This window comes from Giraffa tippelskirchi, chromosome 13 (genome assembly GCF_054371585.1).
Source record: "Giraffa tippelskirchi isolate mGirTip1 chromosome 13, T2T-mGirTip1v1.2.pri, whole genome shotgun sequence".
Classification (NCBI taxonomy): Eukaryota; Metazoa; Chordata; class Mammalia; order Artiodactyla; family Giraffidae; genus Giraffa; species Giraffa tippelskirchi.
This window is the reverse complement of record NC_137287.1, coordinates 48335899-48345709: the sequence shown is the minus strand read 5'-3', so window position 1 is coordinate 48345709 and position 9811 is coordinate 48335899. Positions and strand designations below refer to the sequence as shown.

At 40.8% G+C, this 9811-nt stretch overlaps 1 long non-coding RNA gene across 1 annotated transcript in view; it reads right to left on the bottom strand.

Annotated features, from left to right (window-relative positions):
• Positions 1-1166: 1166 nt before the first annotated feature.
• The window catches only part of LOC145533486 (uncharacterized), a 30723-nt gene continuing 22078 nt past the window's right edge, over positions 1167-9811 (bottom strand). Inside the window, exon 2 of the long non-coding RNA XR_014074126.1 lies at positions 1167-1634. This is a non-coding gene — a long non-coding RNA (uncharacterized LOC145533486). The remainder of the gene's footprint in view (positions 1635-9811) is intronic.

Genomic DNA, 9811 nt, shown 5'->3' with positions numbered 1-9811 from the left:
TCTGCCAGTCATCTTTTTATCTTCACACAAATTACTTTAGGTGCTTTGAGTTTTGTGTGATTTAGGGAAAGCCTTCAGCTCTTCCTGCTTTTGACCTGTTTTAGTTTGAGTTGCTCTAAAAGCTGACCCTGAGGCAAGGATGTGGCTACAGGTAGTTTATTTGGGAGGTAAGAGAGGAAGTGCAGCAAGGGAGGGGGTACTGAAGTGGGGAAGGAAAGGCAGTAAGTCTGTGCGCATGAGCCTATTATTGGTGTCTCAGTCTTGCTGGAAGTGTGCCCCACTGAGCGACAGGGAAGCTGGGGTGTCTGCACCAGCTCCAGTTCATTGGGTGAAGGTTGCTACTGGGAACATTAAATCCACGGTGCTGGCTGGCATGCAGGCAGAGCAGGCTCCCTTAGTGCTTAAAAAGCCTCCAGGCAGAGATGCCAGTGGAGAGGTGTGGATGATTGAGGGGGTGCGTGGTGGAGGGTGTGAACTACAGCTGCATTGAATCTGGGAGTTTGCTGAGAGGATGTGGATTGGGGCACCAGTAGCTTTTACTGTACACGCTGAGGTTATTTTGCAAAGGGCAAAATGTCCAAACACAGAGAAAAACAACATTAACAGTCTCCTTCTTGTAACAAAGTGGAAAGAATAGTAGTGTTGAGGCAGTTTAATTCAGCTTTGAAACTGAAATTACTTACTAAACTTTACAAAAACTTCAAGATGGCATTAGATCCCCTTAATGAAAATCTCCTTTACCATGACTAAAGAACTAATTGGGAAAGCAGCCAACATTAAGTTTATGGGTCTGGTTTATAAATGAAAAGCCTCACCAAACTATATTAAACAATCAGCCCTCGGCTCTGTTCCTATATGAACACAGGAAGCACTGCAGGGTGTGTGATGCTACTGTACTGGTCATTGCTCTGAACCACTACCAAGGTGGAGCCACTCTAAGATGAAAATGGTTTTGCTACTCTTTTCTCCATCCATTGCTTTCTGTTGGAAAAGCCAGATGACCACATATGAAAACTCGACTTGACTTGAATGGAGTGAGGACAGAAACCTGGACAGAGCCCAAAGGATTGGCTAGGAAGGAATTACTCTCAGTGGTTTTAGAGATTAAAAATTTAATCCAATTCTTTATTTCCTTTTACTAGAAATAGACACACACATCTGGGCCATGAGCTTAGAGTGGTCTTTACTTTTGGTGCATTGTACCTTATTCTAACCCAAATCCTTACAGAGGCAATGCTGGAAAACCCATCCCCCTCTCCCTGTGCTCTGCCCTAACATATTTCTGTCTTGTAGCTGGATGAGCTTTTGTGGGTTTAGATGTTTGAGCCTTGGAGCCATCAGTACCAGGCTAGGAGCTCTGTGTTCTCCGGCAGCAGATGGATGTGAAGTGCAGCACTCCCTCTTTTCTAACGGCCTCCATTCAGGCTCTTCTTGGCCACAGAGACAAAGCAACTCTGCAGGCCCTTGAACTCCTGCGCATAGAGGTGCTTCCTCCAGGGGCTTCCGGGGGTCCTGGATGCCTGCACACACCTGCCCTTGGCCATGACCTTGGCGCTGACCTTGGCCCCACAGGCCAACAGACGTCCAGGGAAGATGCAGGTCCACTTCGCATACACTCCACATTACTCAGTTCCCTGACGTGAGTAAACAAATCAGTGGTATCAAAAAAATTGAAGATAGTCAAAGATCTAACCCATTACACTCCCAATGACTCTAATTTGACAGCAATCTTTGCTTGTTTTAGGGGGTGTTTTTCTCCAAATTTTAATTAGTAAGTATCTCTTTGGCATTTATAGTCTATTCAATCACATTAAAAAGAAAACATGAAAATAAAACCCACTGGCATTATGCCTAACAAGCAGCAATAATAAAGTAGATATTAAGCTCAATGCAAATATGATGAATAAAACATTTTCAAATTCACTATAGCAACAACTTGCAATATTAACAATGCACATTGATGGAGGAAGGTTTATTTTAGGAATGCAGGAGTAGTGTAAGAATAGGACCATGAACAGAAGACTGTTCAAAACACCCCCAGGGCTCCCATCTTACCTCCTCCCTTCCTCTCTCCCATCTGCTTAGGCTGCTGCAGACATTCTGGTTTCCCATTGCTCTTCCTCAGACACCCCATGTGTTTCCCATTTTTTCTTCCTCAAAAAGTCCAGCTAGGTTTCTGCCTCAGGACCCACAGTTCTGCCTAGAAATCTTGCCTCCCAAGTAGCTGCCTCAACTTTGTCAAGTCTCAGATGCCACCATCTCACCAAATCCTACTCTGATCACCTCCTTCAAATTACAGTCGTTTCCCAGTTCCATTAGGATGGCTATTATCAAAAATAAAATTTAAAAAACCACCTACGACAAAAGAATAAGAAGTGTATTTATGCTAAATCACTAGATTAAAGAATAAATGAGCAAAACATCTTATTTACTCATTGTTGGAAAGTATTCAATAGAATGTATTAGTCACACTCAATTTTAAAAATTCAAAATTAGGAAGTTGGGTAAAGGAGACTTCCTAAATTGACATAATGTTGCTAAATTCTTAAATTTGATATAGTGTTTGAAAGGGAACTATGGCAAATATTAATGCTAAAATGTTAGGAGTGTCCCATAAAATAAGGCAAGAATTCCACAAATCCCCATTATTTAAAATAATCTAAAGATTCCTAGAAAAAAAAATATTAGCAAATACCGGGTAAAATTCAAAGATTTTATATTAAAATTCAAAATAATGAAATAAAAATATGTAACAGGTATATGAGAAACTTGCAAGGTGTCTAAAAGTAAAATACACACACACAAAGCACAGATATTTCAATGTGCTAACAATGACCTATATAAAGATCTCACTCAAAACAACACAAAATTATATTTGTCCTCCCATAAAAACTTAAAATGTATGAAAACAGTAATATTTAAGGGCAGAAAAATAAGCCTAAATGTATAAAGGTAAATAATATGGAAATAACGTCAATAAATAGAATGTAATAGTCACAAAATCAAATGAATACTGATACAGAGAGATGTCAATTAGAGATTGATAAAATTTTAAAAAACAAGCAGGAGAAAATTTCATGTAATATGATTCTCTCATATTTTATGTGAGAAGTTTGTACTATGTGTGTGTATCTAAATGCAATTAAAAGTTCTGAATAAATACCAAAGTATCCATTATACTACTCTCATTATTTTTATTTATACACATAAAATGTTTATAATCAGTTCAGTTCAGTCGCTCAGTCGTGTCCAACTCTTTGCGACCCCCATGAACCGGAGCACACCAGGCCTCCCTGTCCATCACCAACTCCGTGAGTCCACCCAAACCCATGTCCATCGAGTCAGTGATGCCATCCAGCCATCTCATCCTCTGTCGTCCCCTTCTCCTCCTGTCCTCAATCTTTCCCAGCATCAGGATCTTTTCCAATGAGTCAGCTCTTTGCATCAGGTGGCCAAAGTATTAGAGTTTCAGCTTCAACATGAACACCCAGGACTGATCTCCTTTAGGATGGACTGGTTTGATCTCCTTGCAGTCCAAGGGACTCTCAAGAGTCTTTTCCAACACCACAGTTCAAAAGCATCAATTCTTCAGTGCTCAGCTTTCTTTATAGTCCAACTCTCACATCCATACATGACTACTGGAAAAACAATAGCCTCAACTAGACGGACCTTTTTGGCAAAGTAATGTCTCTGCTTTTTAATATGCTATCTAGGTTGGTCATAACTTTTCTTCCAAGGAGTAAGCGTCTTTTAATTTCATGGCTGCAGTCACCATCTGCAGTGATCTTGGAGCCCAGAAAAATAAAGTCAGCCCCTGTTTTCACGGTTTTCCCATCTCTCTGCCATGAAGTGATGGGACTGGATGCCACGATCTTAGTTTTCTGAATGTTGAGCTTTAAGTCAACGTTTTCACTCTCCTCTTTCACTTTCATCAAGAGGCTCTTTAGTTCTTCTTCACTTTCTGCCATAAGGGTGGTATCATCTGCATATCTGAGGTTATTGATATTTCGCCCTGCAATCTTGATTCCAGCTTGTGCTTCCTCCAGCCTAGCGCTTCTCATGATGTACTCTGCATATAAGTTAAATAAGCAGGGTAACAGTATACAGCCTTGAGGTACTCCTTTTCCTATTTGGAACCAGTCTATTGTTCCATGTCCAGTTCTAACCGTTGCTTCCTGACCTACATACAGGTTTCTCAAGAGACAGGTCAGGTGGTCAAGTATTCCTATCTCTTTCAGAATTTTCCACAGTTTATTGTGATCCACACAGTCAAAGGCTTTGGCATAGTCAATAAAGCAGAAATAGATGTTTTTCTGGAACTCTCTTGCTTTTTCGATGATCCAGCAGATGTTGGCAATTTGATCTCTGATTCCTCTGCCTTTTCTAAAAACATCTTGAACATCTGGAAGTTCACGGTTCACCTATTGCTGAAGGCTGGCTTGGAGAATTTTAAGCATTACTTTACTAGCGTGTGAGATGAGTGCAACTGTGCAGTAGTTTGAGCATTCTTTGGCATTGCCTTTCTTTGGGATTGGAATGAAAACTGACCTTTTCCAGTCCTGTGGCCACTGCTGAGTTTTCCATATTTGCTGGCATATTGAGTGCAGCACTTTCACAGTATCATCTTTCAGGATTTGAAATAGTTCAACTGGAATTCCATCTCCTCCACTAGCTTTGTTCATAGTGATGCTTCCTAAGGCCCACTTGACTTCGCATTCCAGGATGTCTGGCTCTAGGTGAGTAATCACAGCATCGTGATTATCTGGGTCATTAAGTTCTTTTTGTACAATTCTTCTGTGTATTCTTGCCACCTCTTCTTAATATCTTCTGCTTCTGTTAGCTCCCTACCATTTCTGTCCTTTATTGAGCCCATCTTTGCATGAAAAGAATTTATTATCCACAGAGGAAAGAGATTGAGGGAAGAAGAGTGGAGAATGAATATGGATTTTTTTACTTTTCAGTTCAGCTGCTCAGTCGTGTCCGACTCTTTGTGACTGCATGATCCATAGCATGCCAGGCCTCCCTGTCCATCACCAACTCCCAGAGTCTACCCAAACCCATGTCCATTGAGTCGGTGATGCCATCCAACCATCTCATCCTCTGTCGTCCCCTTCTCCTCCTGCCCTCAGTCTTGCCCAGCATCAGGGTCTTTTCCAATGAGTCAGCTCTTCGTATCAGGTGGCCAAAGCATTGGAGTTTCAGCTTCAACATCACTCCTTCCAGTGAACACCCAGGACTGATCTCCTTTAGGATGGACTGGTTGGCAAATCTCACATCCATACATGACTATTGGAAAAACCATAGCCTTGACTAGACGGACCTTTGTTGGCAAAGTAATGTCTCTGCTTTTAAATACGCTATCTAGGTTGGTCATAACCTTCCTTCCAAGGAGTAAGCGTCTTTTACTTTCATGGCTGCAATCACCATCTGTAGTGATTTTGGAGCCCCAAAAAATAAAAGTCAGCCACTGTTTCCACTGTTTCCCCATCTATTTGCCATGAAGTGATGGGACCCGTTGCCAGGATCTTAGTTTTCTGAATGTTGAGCTTTATGCCAACTTTTTCACTCTCCTCTTTCACTTTCATCAAGAGGCTCTTTAGTTCTTCACTTTCTGCCATAAGGGTGGTGTCATCTGCATATCTGAGGTTATTGATATTTCTCCTGGAAATCTTGATTCCAGCTTGTGCTTCATCCAGCCCAGCATTTCTCATGATAAGTTAAATAAGCAGGGTGACAATATACAGCCTTGACGTACTCCTTTCCCAATTTAGAACCAGTCTGTTGTTTCATGTCCAGTTCTAATTGTTGCTTCCTGACCTGCCTACAGATTTCTCAAGAGGCAGGTCAGGTAGTCTAGTATTCCCATCTCTTTCAGAATTTTCCACAGTTTATTGTGGTCCACACAGTCCAAGTCTTTGACATAGTCAATAAAAGCAGAAGTAGATATTTTTCTGAAACTCTCTTGTTTTTTGATGATCTAGCAGATGTTGGCAATTTGATCTCTGGTTCCTCTTCCTTTTTAAAGACCAGGTTCAACATCTGAAAGTTCACAGTTCACGTATTGCTGAAGCTTGGCTTGGAGAATTTTGAGCATTACTTTACTATCATGTGAGATGAGTGCAATTGTGCGGTAGTTTGAACATTCTTTGGCATTTCCTTTCTTTGGGATTGGAATGAAAACTGACCTTTTCCAGTCCTGTGACCACTGCTGAGTGCCACTGCTGAGTGCCACTTCACTTTGAATCTGTTCAACATAATGAAGAATAACTGAATATTTTATAATGCACATTACTTGAGTAATCTATAAGAAGAAAATAAATATGACAAAAAATGTTTCCAAAATGAAGAAAAAAATGCACAAAGCAAAAATATTATATTTGGTCAGCATTTAAGTACCAAATTACCATTTCTATTTCCCGGCATCTACCATAATGAATTAAATTCTTGCTGCTCAAAGTAGCAAGAGTTTCTTGCAGATAACATTGGCATTACCTGGGAGCTGGCTAGAAATGCAGAATCTTAGGCCTCACCTCAGGCCAGCAGAATCTGTATTAAATCCCCAGGCATTTGTTGAGTGCAGGGAAGTTTCAGTAATATTGCTCTAAAACATTAAGCATTTTGATTTCTGCTTTAATCTTTGAAAAAGAAACTGTTTAAAAGTAAAGCATCTTAATGATTTTCCTAGTATGTGAAAAATACTTGAAAGTAACTTCAAATATCAGAGACAATTTGTAAAGATCATTCTTTCACAATATTAAAAATATTTTAAATGTTAAAATGTTAAATACAAAACTAGAAGTTTTCAGTATCTAGAGAAGCAAGATAACTGAGTAAAAACAACAGAAACCAATATTAGCACATTTCAAGGAGAGTAGGTTGAACTTTGTAAATTGTGATTTTTCCTGCATCAAAAATCAATGTTTCCAGAACTGAAAAAGACACGTGTACCCTGATGTTCATTGTAGCACTATTTACAACAGCTAGGACATGAAAGCAACATAGATGTCCATTTACAGATAAATGAATAAATAAGCCGTGGTACATATATACAATGGAATATTACTCAGCCATAAAAGTTAGTTGCTAAATGGTGTTCAACTCTTTCTGATCCCATGAGCTGTAGCCTGACAGGCTCATCTGCCCATGGAATTCTCTAGGTAAGAATGCTGGAGTGGATAGCCATTGCCTTCTCCAGGGGATCTCCCTGATCCAGAGATCAAACCCAGGTCTCCTGCAATGCAGGCAAATATTTTACCATCTGAGCCATCAGGAAAGACTCAAAATGAGTTAGTCACTCAGTCATGGTATTAGCCATAGAAAGGAATGAATCTGAGTGAGTTCTAATGAGGTGGATGAACATAGAGCCTGTTATACGGAGTGAAGTAAATTGGAAAGAGAAAAACAAATGTATATAAATGGAATCTAGAAAGTTGGTACTGATAAATCTATTTGCATACAGCAATGGGGACACAGACACAGAAAACAGCTTTATGGACACAGTGGAAGTGGGGGAGGAAGGAAAAGCTGGGATGCATGCAGAGAGTAACATGGGAACTTATATTACCATACGTAAAATACATAGCCAGTGGGGATTTGCTGTGTGACTCGGGGAACTCAAACCACGACTCTACAACAACCTAGAGGGATGGGGTGGGGAGGGAGGAGAAAGCGAGGTTCAAGAGGGAGGGGACATATGTATACCTATGGCTGATTCATGTTGAGGTTTAGCAGAAACCAACAGAACACTGTAAAGCAATTATCCTTCAATTAAAAAAAAAAGATTAAAAAAAATCAGTATTTCCTCCTCCTGAGAGGAGAGGAAGCTAAGCCTCAGCTGACTTGTTTCTCCATTCCCGGGTGAACTGCAAGGTTGTACATCAAGAGACAACGTGGAGACATAACCACCGACTTAGTTCCTCATTAACAGACACTAGAGAAGCCTCAGTCTCCTGCTTTCACACATAAATCCATCCCCTTCACAACCTCTCACTTTAATCCCACCCCAGTTCTTACCTAGCTTTCCCCAGGGAAGCCCCCTGCACCAGGTGTGGCTCCACTCGGATTATTTATTACTGTATTTGCCTGTGTTTTCCCTTCCTATGTGCTTTCCTCTCATTAACATGAGGACCAGGTTCCTGTTGCCTGGGCAACAAAAACAGCACTGTGCACTATGCGTGGTGATTGGGCCCTACTTACGTTTTTTCTTCTACATTCTTGAATACTCTCACTTTTATGGTCGAAAGAATGTAATGCTTTCTGCAGTTCTACCTCATTTCTTGCTTTGTGGCTCTCCTCAGTGAACAACTGATTTGTCTCATTTGTCTTGGATTTATTACCTTAACTTCTCTTATTTCCCTTAGCTAATGTTTATACTTTCCTTCCCCTTAATCATATTCTCCCTTTGAATTGCCCACTCTGGTCAAGACAGACAGCTCAATATTTTCTTCTCCTTTTAGATGTCTGTCTAAAATAGTGTTCAGTTCAGTCGCTCAGTCGTGTCCAACTCTTTGTGACCCCATGAATTGCAGCACACCAGGCCTCTCTGTCCATCACCAACTCCCGGAGTCTACCCAAACCCATGTCCATCGAGTCGGTGATGCCATCCAACCATCTCATCCTCTGTCGTCCCCTTCTCCTCCCGCCCCCAATCCTACCCAGCATTAGGGTCTTTTCCAATGAGTCAACTCTTCGCATGAGGTGCCCAAAGTATTGGAGTTTCAGCTTCAACATCAGACCTTCCAATGAACACCCAGGATTGATCTCTTTCAGGATGGATTGACTGGATCTCCTTGCAGTCCAAGGGACTCTCAAGAGTCTTCTCCAACACCACAGTTCAAAAGCATCAATTCTTCGGCGCTCAGCTTTCTTCACCGTCCAATTCTCACATCCATACATGACCACTGGAAAAAACATAGCCTTGACTAGACGGACTTTTGTTGGCAAAGTAATGTCTCTGCTTTTCAATATGCTATCTAGGTTGGCCATAACCTTCCTTCCAAGGAGTAAGCGTCTTTTAATTTCATGGCTGCAATCACCATCAGCAGTGATTTTGGAGCCCCCAAAAATAAAGTCTGACACTGTTTCCACTGTTTCCCCATCTATTTCCCATGAAGTGATGGGACCGGATGCCATGATCTTAGTTTTCTGAATGTTGAGCTTTAAGCCAACTTTTTCACTCTCCTCTTTCACCTTCATCAAGAGGCTCTTTAGTCCTTCTTCACTTTCTGCCATAAGGGTGGTGTCATCTGAATATCTGAGGTTATTGATATTTCTCCCAGCAATCTTGATTCCAGCTGTGTTTCTTCCAGCCCAGCGTTTCTCGTGATGTACTCTGCATATAAGTTAAATAAGTAGGGTGACAATATACAGCCTTGACATACTCCTTTTCCTATTTGGAACCAGTCTGTTGTTCCATGTCCAGTTCTAACTGTTGCTTCCTGACCTGCATACAGGTTTCTCAAGAGACAGGTCAGATGGTCTGGTATTCCCATCTCTTTCAGAATTTTCCATAGTTTATTGTGATCCACACAGTCAAAGGCTTTGGCATAGTCAATAAAGCAGAAATAGATGTTTTTCTGGAACTCTCCTGCTTTTTCGATGATCCAGCGGATATTGGAATAGTGTATTCACCATTAAAATAACCCCATTTATAAAATTTCCTCATCTGCCCTATTTCCTTCCTTTCTTCTCTTGCTGTAATTATTTGCTACTGTAATAATATAAAGCTAATAGAAAAATGATGCCCTCTGTTATCATAATTTCTGATAGAAAGCCACATAACATCGTCTGCCCAATCCTTTTTCCTAAAGTT